Below are 19,021 nucleotides of genomic sequence, written 5' to 3' on the forward strand. Positions count from 1 at the left end.
TTGAGAAACTAGATTAGTCCATCATTCTTTTCTTTATTTCAAAGACTGGTCAAACTATTTTCTATTTGTCTTTAGAGGTCATCGTAGCGAAGAGTTACCACTGAAGGTTTAAATCAAGTAGAAACTGTTTCTAACTTAATGAACTGGATTATTCTTAACCTGTCTGAACCATATGGTTTTATATTATATTCTGGGTTTTTCATATCACTTAAGTTTTACCAATTCCAACATTGTTTAAGTCTGTAAAAACTGAACAATTAACAACCCAGAAGAATGTGAATAACCCAATGGAAGACTGACTGAACCAGTTTCATATTTCCCATTCTTAGTTGTACACCGTGCCTATATTTATATATTTAGGTATTTGTTAAGTGAATGAGTGGGTGGATGGTTATAGTGAAGGCAGCTGCCGTGGGTGTCTTTGCTTGGTATCTTAGATTCAAGCATTTTGTGGACTTCTAAGATTTGGTAGTAACATGAGAAAGAGGAAAGACCTAAAAGGGCACTGACTGGGGTGTCTCAGTCGGTTAAGTGTCTGCCTTCTGCTCAGGTGATGATCTCAGGGTCCTGAGATCAAGCCCAGTGCTGAGCTCCTTGCTCAGTGTGCCTTTCCCTCCCCCTCTCCCTTTGCTGCCCCTCCCACTGAGCTTGCATGCTCTTGCTTACTGTCTCTCTCTTTCTCTCAAATAAGTAAATTTTTTTTTAAAAATCTCTAAAAAAATTTAAAAAGAGCAAAAGTGTAAATCCTAACAAATCCAAATTCAAATTTCAGTTCTGCCATTAAGTATTTATATAACCAAGAAGAAGTTATTTTAACATCTGAAAATCAGTTTTCTTGCCTCATCTGTAAAGTTACAAAGGCTAAACTTGACTGAAATGTGTGTAAATATATCAAGGAGGATGGGGCTACTATGGCTGAATTAAGCAGTAAGAAAATTCATCAGAAAAAATATGGAGAGTGGTGATGAAACATGGGGGCTTGAGGGGGTAGGAGAAGAATCAATGAAACAAGATGAGATTGGGAGGGAGACAAACCATAAGTGACTCTTAATCTCACAAAACAAACTGAGGGTTGCTGGGGGAGGGGGGTTGGGAGAGGGGGGTGGGGTTATGGACATAGGGGAGGGTGTGTGCTATGGTAAGTGCTGTGAAGAGTGTAAGCCTGAGGATTCACAGACCTGTACCCCTGGGGATAAAAATATATTATATGTTTATAAAAAATTAAAAATTAAAAAAAAAAAAAGAAGAAAGAAAAAGTATGGAGAAAGGTACGGAACTAGGCTTTAGAGAACCTGACCCAAGATAGATTAAGGGATCAAGATAGCATGGTAAATGCCATATATCAATTTCATAGAAACTTCATTTTTTATTTCAAGATTTTTTTTCAAAAAGTAAATCCTGCCTCTCTAGGCAGAAAATTCTGAGGAAATTATCAGTACAGATATATAAAGTGACTGTTAAAGTCCCTTGAGAATAGTTCAGGCAAGAAAGAACTAGGTTTTTGTTTTATTTCAGTCACTTCCCTCAAGGCTTAGTAAAATTATGGAACACTTCTTTCTCCATCTCCTGGTTTCTCACTGATTGATGGTAGTGTTTACAGAAATCCAGTAGCCCTGAAAACTTGGAGCAAATATGAAAAAGGAACAGGATCTCACGCTGTCACTGAAATGATACTATTAGCCTGGGAGGGAACTTCAAGGTTTCATTTGCTTTTACCAAATATTCCACTTTTTAATGTAGTGGTCTCTCCCTGTGTTTGAGAATTATACATCAGAGACTACCATGCCCATCCAAAGGAAAATTGCAAGAGTCTTTTGTGTTCTCACAGTGCAATATAGGGTAACAATTTGGGGGCAGGGCAAGAGTGATTTGCTTCTTCATGGAGGAGTCTTTTATCACTGACATTTAGAGTCACTGTTACGCGATGGTGAGAAAAAGCAGACCAACTTTCAGTTGTCTTTATTATTGCCCTAAGTTCTCTACAGGCAAATGTGTCCCTTTGTTACCTACGTCCTAGCGCAAGCCAGTCCCAATGCCCCACCTCCCTGGAAGGCCATTCGTGCAGTGCAATTTATTTCAACCTGAAACTGTTTATTCCTTTTTGGAGAAAGAAGGAAGAATGGTATAGATCTTAATACGGATCAAAGAGAAAATAGAGCTGAATCAGGAAAAATGAAGGAGGTTCATTTATAAGGAGGAGTTCCCTTCAGTAACTGTACAGATGTTTGACTTGGGACATGAATGATACAGGACACATCTCAAAGAACATCTAGTTCTTTGTGTGCTTGTGTGGGTGCCTAGAATACTTGCTAAGTTAGGGTTTGTTTGTTTTAAGAAAATTGTTAAGGCAATATCTCTAGGTTTAGAAAAGCCAAATACATTTTCAGGAGGCAAAATGACGAAATGTTTTAGATGAAAGGAGGTGCAGAGATTAAGAAACTAAATGCTAAAAGAACATTTTCCTATTCCCTATAATATGGCTTCTGAAAGCAAATTGTCTTTTGCCTTTTTCCAAGGCTAATCAAGAGAAAAAAAAAAAAAAAGACTTTTTTGTACCATATTTAAAATGAATATTTAAGCAAGCTGTGAAAAAGCCTTCTTCTAGCTTTGGACTAGGGATTTCCATTTCATACATTATTCAGTACTCCTTGCTCTAGATACAACAAAATACGTAACAGTTTTCTCTGCTGTGCTCATTAGCACCAAATATTTACACTTTGTAGGAAAGTTTTGTAGGTTTTTTTTTTAAATTTTATTTTTTTGGTTGTTTCCTTGTAAATTTTAAAAAGTGACTGGAAGTTACCTATATTTATTTACTTTATGTATTCTGTATAAGGTTACATAAAATACAGTAAGGTACCTTAAATTTTTGGAAGAATGAAAGAAAAGCAAGTTAAGACTGTCTAGAGAAGCTAAGAATCTGTAACAAAATGAAAGCTGCCTTCTTTTTTAACTTACAATAACCGCTGCCTGGTAGGCAATTTGAGATAGAGACTCAAGCAAATTAGACTACTAGCTTCAGAACCATCTGCTTTAGCAAGGTGTTAGTTAGCCTTCATTTATGAAAGCCAAAAATAAATAAACAAATAAATAATAACAACCTTTGTTCTTAGGTAGCTGAGCAAAATGCCTATGGGCGTGCACAAGATTCTTCTAAAAATCTTGCATTTACCCCCGCTCACGGATGAATGATGTATAACGTCCCAAATCATGGCCCATAAGGGGTTTGAACATGGAACAGTTTCATAATGGTTTTAGACAGTTGCCCACCTCAGCCAAAATAATTTACCAAGAACATGTGCTTTGATCATGTAGCCATGGACATTACATTTTGACTAGGAAATGGGAAGAGTTTGCCATGTAGATGCTGGTCATGATAGGGATCTCAGGGGCTCCTTTCTGCTAAGCTCACTGTGGTTGATCATCTTTTCTGGCTGCCAATCTGGGTGTAGAATACAATCAAGTGAAGAATTACTCACAGTGACGTTTCTTAAGAACCATATTGTTCCAGAGAAGAGAGACTCCTTCATAAACTCCTGAAGAAGCTCTTTCCCTGTCAGGATACTATTTGGACATTGTTAATGAAAAAAAAAATTATTCTGACACTTGTCAAAGAATGGTAAGACAGACTTTATTCAAGGGTACAACAAGAGGGGTTTTACAGCCAGGGAGAGAGATTGGGTTCAACTCAGAATACATAAAGGAGGGGCGCCTGGGTCGCTCAATGGGTTAAAGCCTCTGCCTTTGGCTCGGGTCATGATCCCAGTGTCCTGGAATTGAGCCCTGTGTTGGTGGTCTCTGCTCAGCAGGGATCCTGCTTCCTCCTCTCTCTCTCTGCCTGCCTCCCTGCCTTCTTGTGATCTCTTTCTCTGTCAAATAAATAAAGAAAGAAATTTTAAAAAAAATACATAAAGGAAATGTGGAGATTTGCAGTTAAGAAGCAGGGTGTGGTTCAATGGATGAAAAACTACCAAGAGAAAGCATCAGAGGCAAAGGGGAATTTCTGGCTAAACCAACTTGACCGGAGTCTTGCAAAAGGCAGGCCAAGGTGGTCTCATATAATAAATTGGGTGAGAGATTCGCACTAAGCAGACTTAGTACAATTCTTGCTACAACTGGACAATGCAAAGACAAGGGACATCCAAAGGTTGGACCCAGTCAAGGAGAAGGCTCAGAGGAGCCTGGCTAAAGTTGGATTAAGGAGACAACCTTTGTCAATAGGTAGCTAAGTAAGTTTCAAAGCCAAAGAAAGTTACTTAGCTTCAGAGATAAACTACAAAATATCAGAGCCTTACCTTATATACCTTTCATATGCTAGAAAAAACTAGATGCCTTATGGGTAAATGACATGTTTGGGGTGACAATATAGAAAACAAAGGTTTCAAATTCATGGTTTGGAACTATCTCTAATACTGGCATTTTAAGAGATTTGGGGAAGGATTGAGATTTGTAAATAATTGGACTTTCTCTTTTCCAGTTTCTTAGTTCATTAAGTGCCAATCTAGGCTTGGTGATTTTAAGATTTAAACAATTTCCCTGGAGATATTTTTATAATTTTAAATTATCGTCAATGAAACAGGAAAGATTAAAAGTCATTTGGCTCTTAACAATAGAAATTTACCTCATAATTTCATTAATTCAGGAAGCATCATGAAACACACCATAATGACTCGTGCTAATGCAGAGAACTGTCTGTGTGCTATCCTGATTCTAGTGAACTTCCAGAAAGTGTGTAGTTACCTGCGTTAGTTTTGCAGGCACGACATTTCTGTCATTCTGATCACTCAAACGCTCGGAAAGACCTAGAAGAGAGGCCCCTGAAACCTGAGAAATAAGCAAATTGTGACCTGTCACTTTTCCTCCCTGTACTCATCTTCCCGTTGTTGGCAGACTCCTCACCCGTCCAGGGCTGCTGTAGTCTGAGCCCGGTGGGACTTTACATACAGCTAGTCCTTATGGATGGCTTCCCAGAAACCACGGAAACAGAATCTCCTAAACTCCAAGGAATTTCTCTTTGATTATAAAATCTCTGACTAACTAGAGAATAAGACAGTTCCCTCTGCTCATTCCTCCCCACCCTGCCCCTTCTAATGACACCACACTGCCTCATCTAACTTCCTGTGGGACCCCAGCTGAATGACCCTAAGTATTGCTAATTATGTTGGTATGTTCCTGTCACTTTCACAAGCTAATGAAGTGTTGCTGGCCTGAACAGCTTCATTTGTGAATTAATGTGTTAAATATAATCTACTTATAGGAAGTAAAAGATTTGGGAAATATAAGCATATTGATAAAAGATATCTTTTTATTAACTAGAGTTCTATAGTCATACAGGACTTTTAAAACATCAATGAGTAACTTTTTAATACAATTAGAAATAAAGCAAAATTCATTTTATATTGTTCTACTTTTCAGAATATATTAAGTATTAGGAATATCATGGGAATGTATTTCACTCAGAAAACTGAAGTGACTTAAAGTTTTACTTATTTTGTCTCACATCAGATGTCCTATTTGATTGTTTTGTGACACATAAGTTTAAAATACATTTTATTTTATAACATCTACATCAAAACTTTTCAATATTACACTTCTCTTTTTGTTTTTGTTATATATATACATGCTCTGGTTTCTAGTCAAAGTATCAACATTTTATGTCAAGATTTCTGGAAATAGGTTTGAATTAATATGTATACTTTAGGGGTTGTGTGGCACATCAGAAACATGGGATTTTTTTATTGCCTGGATTGTATGATTTTTACTTGTCTATGTGTGCATACAATTGTGTGTGTATGTGTGTATGTGAATCCACTTTAAAATTATAAATAAAAAAAGCATCCAGTAATTCAGAATTAGTACTTCTGAGACTATAGTTGATACTTTATCCTAATGTTCTTCATTAGAAACTAACAGTTCCTGTATGCCCTCAAGTAGAAATGTTTCTTTTCCTCATGTGAAGTAGATATAAGAGAATAAGTGGGAGATGAGATTAATTCATTGGCGCAGCAAAAAGAAGGACCACCAGGCTTTGGAGGCCACAGTGAGTGCTCGCCTCAGCAGCTCATGTGCTAGAATGGGAGCAACACAGGAAAGGCTAGCATGGCCCTGCGCAGGGATGACATGCAGATTTGCGAAGCTGTCTGTATTTTTGACTGGAGACCTGCTGTAATAAATATATTAACTTAAACAGAAAGAAAGGGTGGATGGATGGATGGGTGGATGGATGGAAGGAAGAAAGGTTGGAAAGAAGGAAGGAAAGGAGGAAACAAAGGAGACAGTCTGCTTCTGAAAGCCCTTTACCACTGTCCCCGCTGCTGTTGTCAGGGCCCAGAGGCAGGGGCTTGCCTTGCATTATTGGATGGACGCACCAGTGTCCTTTCTGTCGCACCATTGGTTCCCCCCGCTGACCTCCGGTTGCTCTGCTTCCTGTCACCTAGCGTTTACATGCGTCCAATCCAAAACACCTGAGTTGTGTTTACATTTTCATCCAGTTCAAAATAATTTCCAATTTGAGTTACTCTTTGGCCCACAGATTATTTAGAAGTGCTATTTAGTGTGCAAATACTGGAGGGATTTTCCATAAATCTTTGGTTTTGATTTCTAATTTAATTCTGTTGTGGTTAGAGCACATACCCTGTATGACTTGAATTCTCTTAAGTTTATTGAGAGTCATTTTATGGCCCAGAATATAATCTATCGTGGTAAGTGTTCCATGGGCACTGGCCTTCTGTGGTTTTGTGGTTGTTCAATAATTTTGTTCAAGTTTTTTTTTTTTATATCCTTTTAATTTATCCCTACTTGTTCTGTTGAGAGAGTAGCTAGAGATTTCATATTTGCCTGTTTCTCCTCACAGTTCTGTCAGCTTTTGCTTCATATATTTTGAAGTTCTGTTCTAATAAATAAACATTTGGAGTTGTTAGGTCCTGTTTATAGGACATGGACTCATGTCCTATTCATGTCCTGTTCATAATGATAAAGGATTGACTTCTTTGTGAAATGACCTTCATTTTTCCTGATAATATTCTTTGCTCTGAAATTTACTTAACTGATATGAATATAACCACTTCTGATTTCTTTTGATTAATGTTAGCATGTGATATCTTTTTTTTTTTTTTACCATTTTTCTAACTTTAAACATTTTGTTTTAGATTTAAAATGCATTTCTTGTAGGAAGTTTATAGTTAGGCCTTGCCTCTTTAAGTCTAATCTGACAATCTCTGCCTTTTAGTTTGTGTATTTAGACTACTTTCCTTTAAACTTGACTATTGTTAAGCTTGTGATTTTAAATAGCATTACCTGCATAATACCTTCTAACATGCCATTGGCTCACCTGGCCCCTAGTTCCCATCTTTCTCACCACACAGAATTCACATGTGCCCAGTCCAAAAAGCTGGACTTGAACTAATAAGGAACTTAATACTGGAAGCACAACTATTCTAGAAATTCCTAGATAGATGCAAAGTACCAAAACCAAGACAGGAATAAATCGAAAATCTAATAGATCTGAAACAAATGAAAACATTGAATTTGTAGTTAAAAATTGCCCCCACTGCCACCACCACCACCACCACACATACACACCCCTGTACTGGATGGTTTCATTGATGAATTATACCATGATTTAAAGAAGAATTAAGGGGTGCCTGGGTGGCTCAGAGGGTTAAGCCTCTGCCTTCAGCTCAGATCATGATCTCAGGGTCCTGGGATCAAGCCCCATATCGGGCTCTCTGCTCGGCAGGGAGCCTGTTTCCCCCTTTCTCTCTCTCTGCCTGCCTCTCTGTCTACTTGTGATTTCTCCCTCTGTCAAATAAATAAATAAAATCTTTGGGGGAAAAAAAGAAGAATTAAAACTAATTCTTTGCAAACCATTCTGAAAAACAGATAAGAGATCATTTCCTATTCATTGTAAGAGGTCAATAGTACCCTGATAACAAAAATAGATAAATATATTACAAGAAAACAAAACTCCGGACCAATATCTCTTATGAATATAGACATAAAAATCTCAATCCAGACAGAATCCAGCAGCAAAAAGAATTATACATCATGACCAGGTGGGATTTAGCCCATGAATATAAAAAACAATCAATGTAATAGAGAATATTAATGTAATAAAAGATAAAAACACATGATCATCTCAACATATGCCGAAAAAGCATTTGACAAAAATCCAACGCACTCTCATGATAAAAACACTCAGCATACTGGGAACGGAAGTGAACTTCCTCATACTGATAAAAGTTATTTGTTAAAAATCCGCAGCTGACATCCTGCTTAATGATGAAGGACTGAAGTCTTTCCCCCTAAGATGAGGAACAAGATAAGAATGTTCACTCTTGCTACTTCTATTCTATGTTGTCCTGGAAATTCTCACCTCAGCAATTAAGCTCGAAAAAGAAATGAAATGTATCCAGATGGAAGAAAGAAGTAAAACTATTTGCAGATGACATGATCTTCTGTGAAGAAAATTCTAAGGAACACACCAAAAAACTATCAGACGTAATAAGCAGGTTTAGCAGTGGTGCAGTATACAAGATCATTATGCAAAAATCAGTTGTATTTTACACAGTGGCAACAAACAGAGGTTCAAATTAAGGGGGTATTTTCATTTACAGTAGCATAAAAATAGAATATGTAAGAATAAGTTTAACAATAGAACTACTAGAAAGGTGCCCTAAAGACTGCAAAACACTCATGGAATGAAATTTAAGAAGACCTAGATAAATGGAAAGATGTCTTATTCGTGGTTTGGAAAACTTAGTATTTTCAGATTGCTCTATTTCCTAAATTGAATCAGCCTAATTCCTATTATAATCCCAGCTGACTTTTTTTTTTTTTTTTTAGAAATTGACAAGCTGGTTCTAAAATTCGTATAGAAATGCAAAGGGACCAGAATAGCCAAAAGAATCTTAAAAAAGAAGAAGAAATTAGAAAGATTCACACTTTCTGATTTTAAAACTTATTTCAAAACTGCAGCAATCAAGACAGTGTGATCCTGGCATTGGAAGAGACACACAGATCAATACCAGGTTTCTCTAGGCAAAAGAATGAGGTTGGACTTCTAACTCTACACCATACACAAAAATTAATTCCTAATGGATCAAAGACCTAAATGTAAGAGCTAAAACTATAAAACTCTTAGAAGAAAATACAAATATTCAGAATCTTGGAGAAAAACCCAAAGCACACACACACAAAAAGAGATAAATTGGACTTTATCAAAATGAAAAACTTTTGTACATCAAAAAATATGATCAAGAAAGGGGGGTGCCTGGGTTGCTCAGTGGGTTAAAGCCTCTGCCTTCGGCTTAGGTCATGCTCTTGAAACCCTGGGATCAAACCCTGCATCCGACTCACTGCTCAGCAGGGAGCCTGCTTCTCTTCCTCTCTCTCTCTCTCTCTCTCTCTGCTTGCCTCTGTGCCTACTGGTGATCTCTGTCTGTCAAACAAATAAATAAAATCTTAAAAAAAAAAAAAAAGAATAAAAAAAAAAGAAAGGTAAATAATGAGGTTAAGAGGATAAGCAAAATGAGTGAAGGGTAGTAGGAGATATAGGCTTCCAGTTCCAAATGAATAAGTTACAGGGATAAAAGATACAGCATAGGGAATATACCAATGATATTATAATAACATTGTATAGGGACAGATGGTAGTTACACTTGTAGGGATCACAGCATGATGTATGAAATTCTCTAATTACTATGTTGTACACCTGAAAGTAATGTAACATTGTGTGTCAACTATGCTCCAATAAAAAATAAACTGACAGAATGAAGGCAAAAATCGCATCATCTCAATTAGTGCAGAAGCAGCACTTGACAAATTCACCACCCATTTATAATAAAAACTCTAAACATTAAGTAAGTATAGATGGAATGTACCTAAACATAATAAAGTCCATACATGATCTCAAGGCCACAGCTAGCATCATACTCAATGGTGAAAAGCTGAAAGCTTTTTCTCTAAGATCAGGAACAAGACAGGGATGCTTACATTTTTTTTTCCTTTAAGATCTTATTTATTTATTTGACAGAGAGAGAGCACAAGCAGGGGGAGCAGCAGGCAGAGGGGGAGGGAGAAGCAGGCTCCCCACTGAGCAGGGAGTCCAACACGAGGCTCAGTCCCAGGACCCTGAGATCATGACCTGAGCTGAAGGCAGATGCTTAACCAACTGAGCGACCCAGGTGCCCCAAGGATGCCCGCTTTTACCACTTTTATTCAACATTAGTATTTCAAATCCTAACTATAACAATTAGGAAAAAAAAAAAAAAAGAAAAAGAAAAAAAAGAAGAAATAAAAGATATCCAAACTGGAAAGGAAGAAATAAAACTGTCACCACTTGAAGATGACATAATACATACAGAAAATCCTAAAGACACTACCAAAAATCTGTTAGAACGAATATAAATTAATTCAGTAGAGTTGCAGGATATAAGACCAAATACAAAAATCTATTGTGTTCTTATACACTAATAAAAAACTATCATAAAAAGAAATTAAGAAAACAATTCTATTTAAAATTGCATCAAAAAGAATAAAGTACCTAGAGATAAATGTAACCAAGAAACGTGTACATTGAAAGCTATAGCACATGGATGAAAGAAATTGAAGAAGACACAAATAGAAAGAACAAAGCTGGAGCCATCATGCTCCTTGATTTCAAATGGTGTTACAGAGTTGTAGCCATCAAAATAGTATGGTATTGGCATAGAAGACACAGAGGGACACTGGGTGGCTCAGTATATTGAGCATCCAACTCTTGGTCTCAGCTCAGGTCTTGATATCAGGTATAAGTTCAGGCCATGCATTGAGCTCCATGCTGAGCATGGAGCCTACTTAAAAAAAAAAAAAAAAAAAAAAAAAAAAGAAAAAAAAAAAACCCAGATCAGTGAAAGAGAAGACTGTCCAAAAAAAATAAACTCACTCAAATATGGTGAATTAATTTACAACAAAGGAAGCAAGAATATACAATGGGGAAAGAATAGTCTCTTTAATAAAGTGTGCTGGGGGAAGACCAGACAGCCATGTGCGTAAGAGTGAAACTGGAGTAGTATATTACACTATACACAAAAATTAACTCAAAATGGATTAAAGACTTGAATGTAAACCTAAAACCATGCAACTCTTAGAACAAAACATAGGCAGTAAGCTCCTTGATATCAGTCTTGACAATGATTTTGAATCTGATTCTAAAAGCAAAGATAACAAAAGCAAAAGTAAACAAGTGGGAATACATCAAAACAAAAAACTTATGCTCAGCCAAGGAAACCACCAACAAATGAAAAGGAACATAGGAAATGGGAGAAAATATTCAATTCATATATATGGTAAGGAGTTAATACCCAAAATATAAAAAGATCTCATAAAACTCAGTAACAAAAAAAAATCTAATTTTAAAATATGTAGAATAGACATATTTCTAAAGAAGACATTCAGATGGTCAACAGGTACATGAAAAGATGCTCAGCATCACTAATCATCAGTGAAATTCGAATCAAAATCACAATGAGATATCTCACACCTGTTAGAATGGCTATTATCAGAAGAACAAAAAATAACAAGTATTGACAAGGATATGGAAAAAAGGGAAACCTCTTACACTGTTGGGAATGTAAATTGGTGTAGTCATTATGGAAAACAGTGTAGAGGTTCCTCAAAACATTAAAAATAGAACTACATATGGTCCAGCAATTCCACTTCTGGATATTTATCTGAAGAAAACAGAATGAAAACTTGAAAAAATATATGTACCCCATGCTCATTGCATCATTATTTATAATAGCCAAGATATGGAAACAACCTAAATGTCCATTGATGAATGAATGGATAAAAAAGATATATATATATTTATACACACACACACACACACACACACACACACAGAGTAGAATACTATTCAGCCATAAAAAAGAAAGAAATATTGCCATTGAGACATGAATGGACCTGTAGGGTATTATGTTAAGTGAAGTAAGTCAGAGAGAGAAACACCAAAACTGTATGATCTCACTTATATGTGGAATCTAAAAAACAAGCAAAACAAAAAAACCAAGCTCAAAGATATGGAGAACAGACTGGTAGTTGCCGGAGGGTGGGTGTGGAGGATGAGCAAATGGGTGAAAGGAGTCAAATGATATAAAATAACTAAGTAATGGGAATATAATGTACAGTATGGTGACTATGTGTAATAATACTATATTGTATATTTGAAAGTTGCTGAGAAAGAAGATCATAAAAGTCTCCATTATAACAAAAAAATTTGTAACTATGTACAGCAACAGATGTTAACTAGACTTACTGTGTTGATCCATTTCATAATATACCAATATTGGATCATTATGTTGTATACCTGAAAGTAATATAATGTTATTTGTCAATTTTACCTCAATTATTTTTTAAAATTAGGAAAAAAAGGTAAGTTACAGACTGGGAGAAAAATATTCATCATATATATATATATATATATATATATATATATATATATATCTTTCAGAGGACCTTATCCATAATATATAAAGTTCTACAAATTATGAAAAATCAAACAATATAATAAAAAAAGAAAGAATTGAACAGACACTTCATAAAAGAAGACATACAAATGGCCAATAACACATTAAAATATGCTAAATATTATTCATCATTAGAGAAATTAAAATTAAAATCCCAGTGAGATACCATTTTATAATTACTAGACTGCATACAGTTAAAAAGATTAACACCACAAGTGTTAGTGAGAATGTGGAACAGATGGGACACTCATACATTGTTCATACATTGTTAGTGAAAATGAAAACTGGCTTAGCCACTTGGGAAACTGTTTGGCATTTTCATACACAGTTAAATATACATTTACTATATGATCAAGCAATTCTATTCCTGGACATTTATCCAAGATAAATAATAACATACCCATACACACTTGTGCGAGAATGATCACAATGGCTTTCTTTATAAATGGCCTCAAACTTGAACCAACCCAATGTCCAGCAACAGAAAAATGGTTACACAAGTTACAAGAATTCATACAAAGGCATTTTACTGAGTAATAAAAAAAAAAACCTGAACTCCCTCAGCAGGGAGTCTGCTTCTCCTTCTCACACTCCCCCACCATGCTTTGTCTCTGTCTCTCTCTCATTCTCTCCCTCAAATAAATAAATAAAGTCTTTTTAAAAATAATTATGTGCTATCATATAACATGCTATTTACAGATATAGAATGTTATATGACAATGCTCAGAATTCCATATTTTAAAAATCATATAAATTATATATTGTAATCTTAATATTATAAAATATTTTACATACATTAGAAAAAATACTGGAGAATAAAATTCATCAAAATGCTAACAGTGTTTATGTATAGATAATGCTATTTTAGGTAGTATTCATTTCTTTCTTGTTATTTGTTTATGTTTTCTATTTTTTTTTTCACTTTGATCATATAGTTTTAATGGAGGAATCAAATTGCATGTAAAAATAGATGAGACTTTACGATCCATAATAGGCAAGTTGATGTAGCAGGGACTTCGGGACCTGCAAAGTTTAAGTCAAAGAGATTTAAATCTAGCAGTGAGACAAAGTGGAAATAGTTAAACAGCATGAGAACCAAAGAGCAATCACAATAATACTTTATATTTAATTTCCAAAACCTTCATTGACAATAATTAAAAGTTCTTCTATTTCAAGGATAACTAACTGCCATCTAAAAAGTTAAAAATATTACCAGTCAATAAACTGAGTGATTATTACATACTCACACAGCAGATCTCCTGAACTTCTTTTGTGGTGGCACCTTCTACTTGCTAATTAATATAGTTTGTGTATTTTATTGTAGGTTAAGGTGAAGGTGAATGCAACAGTAATTTTAGAGTTCTTTTTTATATTTACTTTCATTTATACTGTTTAGCATTTCTTTTGTTTAGCATTTCTTTTATCTGAAAGTAACAGCTAAAATAGGTTAAATAAGTTAATGTGCAGCTATTCATTGAGAATTTTGTTTTCTTATAAGTTATCACACATACAAAGAATAACTATATATTCACAAATTTTTTGTTATCTTATGGTGATCCCCATATAGTCTGGTACAATTCTTTATCTTTAAATGTATGCTAAAGAGACTAAAAGACTAGAGTATTAGATCTTATAAAATTATTAAAACCTTAGAAAGAGAAACAAGTTTTCTGTTATTTCTACCATCCCAATTTGAACGATCATGACTGAAGAGAAAAGAGATTCAAACAACTTTGCCTTAGGGTATGCCTGGGAAATACTTATTCTGTGATTAACCTATTTTAGAGGGAAGGGGTTTTGTTTTGTTTTTTTCAGACATCAAAACTAAATCTTGAGTTAGAAGTAAGAACAGATCAAAATTTAAATAGTAACCTTAAAATGGTATCATTAAAAAAATTTCTAACTATAGAACCATTAGTGTTATGTTTCCCTTTTGAGGTTATAATATAATTGCTCATTTAAGTAATGATGCTATTAGGCAACCATCTGTAATAAATGTTTTTATAGTTGGTCTAAAGTCATGTTTTTAAATACCAAAATATCATATTAAATAGTAAAACATCAACTTTTAAAGACATTGAAACCTGGAATGAAATTTTAACTTAAAATTATTTCTGCCAGCGTGCCTGGGTGGTTCAGTTGGTTAAGCAGCTGACTCTTGATTTCAGCTCAGGTCATGATCCCAGAGTCCTGGGATGGAGCCCCGCCAGGCTCTACACTCAGCAGGAGTCTGCTTGAGGATTCTCTCTCTCCTTCTCCCTCTGTCCCACCCTCCCCTCATGTGCTCTCACTCACTCTCCCTCACTCTTTCTCTAAAATGAATAAATAAATCTTTTTAAAAAGTATATAAAAAAGTATTTCTACCCATTAATCAGTGCTAAGTAATTGAAATGAAAGGACAGAACCTTTTTATATACTTCTACTTGGAAGACAATGGCCATAGAAATTATATTTACTCTAGATGTAAGAAAAGGAACAAGCATGTAGTTTTAATAACTTTTGATAATCTGATTTCTTCTTCATCTTCACAATGATTCGTCATCTGTTTATTGTTTGAAATATCTTTCTGTAGTAAGTTGGGGGTGGGAGAACAATGGAGAAGGAGCAATAGTACCTATATTTAAATCTTTCTTTGCAAGATTTTATCCAAAACTTTTCAAAATTAAACATCTTTGGAGCACAAGCATTTTCTTGATATACAAAAAAAAATTTCATCTTGATGAAGTTCAATTAATTTTTTTCTTTTGTTACATGTGCTTTTCATATCATATTTAAGAAACTATTGCCTAACACCAGATCAAAAATTTTACCCTGTTTTTTTTCCAAGAATTTCATAACATTACCTCTTATATTTGGGTCTTTGATTTCTTTGGAATTAATTCTTATAGATCATATAAATTAGAGGTCTGCATTTATTCTTTTGCATGTGGATATCCACTTGTTTCAGGATCATCTTTAAAAGACTGTTCCTTTTTTTTTTCTGTATTTTGAGAGAGGGAGTGTGTGTGTGAATGGTGGGGGAGGGACAGAGGGAGAGAGAGAGAGAGAGAGAATCCCAAGCAGGCTCCACACTCAGCATAGAGCCTGATCTCAAGATTCCGAGATCATGACTTGAGCTGAAAGTAAGAGTCAAACTCTTAAATAACAGAGCTACCCAGGCAACCCAGGACCATCCTCATTGAATAGTCTTGACAACATTGTCAAAAATCAGTTGACCATGGATGTAAATAAATGTTCATTTCTGGATGATCAGTTTTATTCTATTGAGATATATATATATATAGACAGAGATATAAATATAGATACATACATATATATGTATGTGTATATCTATACACACACACATATATCTCCTTATGCTAATGTCATACTGTTTTATTTGGTATAGATTTGTAGCAGCATTTGAAATCAGAAAGTGTGAGTCTTCCCACTTTTTTTTTCCCCTAGATTGACTATTTGAAGTGCTTTGCAATTTCGTATGAATTTTAGTATCAGTTTGTCCACTTCTGAAAATAAGTCAGTTAGATTTTTTAAAATATTTTATTTATCTATTTGAGACAGAGAGAAATAGCACAAGCTGAGAGGAGGATCAGCAGGAGAGGGAGAATCAGACTTCCTGCTGAGCACGGAGCCTCATGCAGGACTCAATCCCAGGACTCTGAGATCATGACCTGAGCCATAGGCAGGTGCTTAATCGACTGAGCCACACAGGGGCCCCTCAGTTGGAATTTTAATAGAGAATACATTGCGATCTTCGTATTGACTTGAATAGGAGATCAATTTAGGAAGTTTTGCCATTTTACCAATATTGTATCCTCTGATCCATGAACACAGCATGTTTTTCCATTTCTTTAGGCCTCCTTTAATTTCTTTCAGTGATATTCTATAGATTTCAGCATACGCATGTTTTACCTCCTTGGTTAAATTTACCCCTAGATATTTTACTCATTTCCATGCTTTAGTAAATGGAATTGTTTACTTAATTTCATTTTGGGATCTCTGGTATAAAGAAATAAAAGCGTGGGGTGGAGGGCAGAGGGAGAGGGAGAGAGAGAATCCCAAACAGGATCCACTCTCAGTCCAGAGTCTTAAGTCCCAATCCTGAGATCATGACCTGGGCAAAAATTGAGATGGAAACTTAACCAACTGAAACACTCAGGCACCTCTATTGTGATGTCTTTATCTGGTTTTACAGTCAAAGTAATGCTGGCTTCATAAAATAATTTAGAATGCATTTATTCTTCTATTTTTAGAAGAGTTTGAGAAGAATTGGTGTTAATTCTTCTTTAAATGTTTGGTAAAATTCACTGGTGAAGCCATCTGGTCCTTCTCTTTTTTTTACTGGAAAGTTTTCAACTACTGATTCAATCTCCTTGCTTATTATAGATCTTTGGAGATATCCTACTCCTTCTTGAGTCAGTGTAAACAATTTGTATGTTTCTAGGAATCAGTCCGTTCCATTTATGTTATCTAGGTTTTTTTTGGTATACAGTTTTTCATAGTATTCTCTTATAGTCCTTTTTATTCTGTAAAGTTGCTAGTAATGTCTTCCCTTCATTCCTGATTCTAGTAACATGAATCTTTCCCTCTTTTCCTTGTCAGAGTAACTGAAAGTTTGTCAATTTTTTTTTATCCTTTTAAAGAACCAACTGTGGTTTGCTTATTCTTTATTCATTTCATCTTATTCCACTCTAATATTTATTATTTCCTTCCTTCAGCTTTCTTTGGATTTAGTTTGCTTTTTATTTTCTAATTTCTTACAGTGGAAGTTTATTAATTTCATTTCTTCCCTTTTGAATACAGTCATTAGCAGTTATAAATTTCCCTCTAAACATCACATTTGCTAAAACTCATAAGCTTTGGTATGTTGTGTTTTCATTTTTATCTCAGATTGTTTTCTAATTTTTTATGTGATTTCTTCTTTAACTCATTGGTTTTTTATGAATGTACCATTTAATTTCCACATATTTGTTAATTTTTTTAGATTTCTTCTGTTACTAATTTTAATGCTAGTCTACTGTGGTCAGAGAAGATACTTTGTTTTATTTTAATCTTTTTCAATTTATTATGACTTCTTTTGTGGCTTGATTTTATCTATCCTGGAGAATGTTCTCTGTGCACTTGAGAAAAATGTGTAATCAGCTGTTGTTGGGTGGAGTGTTCTATATATGTCTATTAGATCTATGTGATTCATGATGTTGTTGAAGCCTTTGATTTTCTTATTCTCTATCTAGATAGTCTATCTATTATTGAAATCAGAGTGTTGATATCTCCAACTCCTATTGTAAAACCAACTGTGTTTCTCTCTTCAATACTATTAATATTTGCTTCATACATTTTGAGGCTCTGATGTTTGGTGCATATGTATTTACAAATATTAATATTTTGATGGATTGGCAGTTTTAAAATTATGTCTTTCTTTGTCTCTTTTAACAAATTTTGTCTTAAAGTATTTTTTTATCTGATATTAACATAGTCATCCTAGCTCCCCTTTGGTCACTATTTGCATGGGATATTTTTTTCCATTGTTTCAGTTTAACTTATTTGTTTCTTTGGGTCCAAACTGAATCTCTTGTAGACAATATACTGCTGGATCTAGTTAAAAATCTATTCTGCCATCTCTGCCTTTTAGTTGAAGAATTTAATCAATTTACATTTAATGTAATTATTCATAAGGAAGGACATACTTCTTTCATTTTGGTACTTGTTTTTATATATCTTTTATCATTTTTATTCCTCAACGGCTCCATTACTGTCTGCTCTTATGATAAATCAATGTTTTCTAATCCCTCATTTTTATTCCATTTTCATTTTTTACTATATATGGTTATTTTCTCAATGGTTGTCCTGGGGATTACAATTTAAATTAATACCAACTTAGTTTCAGTAATACAAAAACTTTGCCATATATCATTTTGTCCCCGCTTTTACAATGTTATATCACAAATTATAATCTCAACATTATTTGCCCATCAACATAGATTTATACTTATTACTTTATATAGTTGTCTTTTAAATTATAGAAGAAAAAAGAACAGTTACAAACCAAAAATATATTAATACTGACTTCTATATTTATTTCTGTGATTATCTTTACCTGTATTCTTCATTATTTCATGTACATTTCAGTTACAGTCTAGTATCTTTTATTTCAGCCTGAAGAACTTCCTTTAATATTTCTTGTAGACCAGATTTATTGATGATGAACTCTCTCAATTTTATTTATTTGGTAATAAATTAATTTTTCCTTCATTATTGAAAGAGTTTTGCCAGTTACAGAATTTTGTTGACAGTTTTTTTTTTTCCTTTTAGCATCATGAATATGTTATCTCAGTGCCCTCTGACCTCCACTGTTTCTGATGAAAGAATAGATCTTAATCTTACTAAGAATCCCTTTTATATAGCAGATACTTTTCCCAGTTGCTTTCAAGATTTGCTCTTGATCTTAGCTTTCAAGAGTTTGATTATAATGTGTCTTAATGTGAGTCTCTTTGAGTTTGTTTTACTTTGATTAC

At 34.4% G+C, this 19,021-nt stretch overlaps 1 protein-coding gene and 1 non-coding gene across 2 annotated transcripts in view; both read left to right on the forward strand.

Annotated features, from left to right (window-relative positions):
• GPR158 (G protein-coupled receptor 158) overlaps nucleotides 1–19,021 on the forward strand; it is a 420,682-nt gene that overhangs the window by 361,582 nt on the left and 40,079 nt on the right. The window lies entirely within an intron of this gene.
• Nucleotides 6,045–6,150, forward strand: LOC116594609. Its single transcript, XR_004287319.1, has one exon. It is a non-coding gene; the product is annotated as a U6 spliceosomal RNA (small nuclear RNA).

The sequence above is a fragment of the Mustela erminea genome, chromosome 6 (genome assembly GCF_009829155.1).
Source record: "Mustela erminea isolate mMusErm1 chromosome 6, mMusErm1.Pri, whole genome shotgun sequence".
Classification (NCBI taxonomy): domain Eukaryota; kingdom Metazoa; phylum Chordata; class Mammalia; order Carnivora; family Mustelidae; genus Mustela; species Mustela erminea.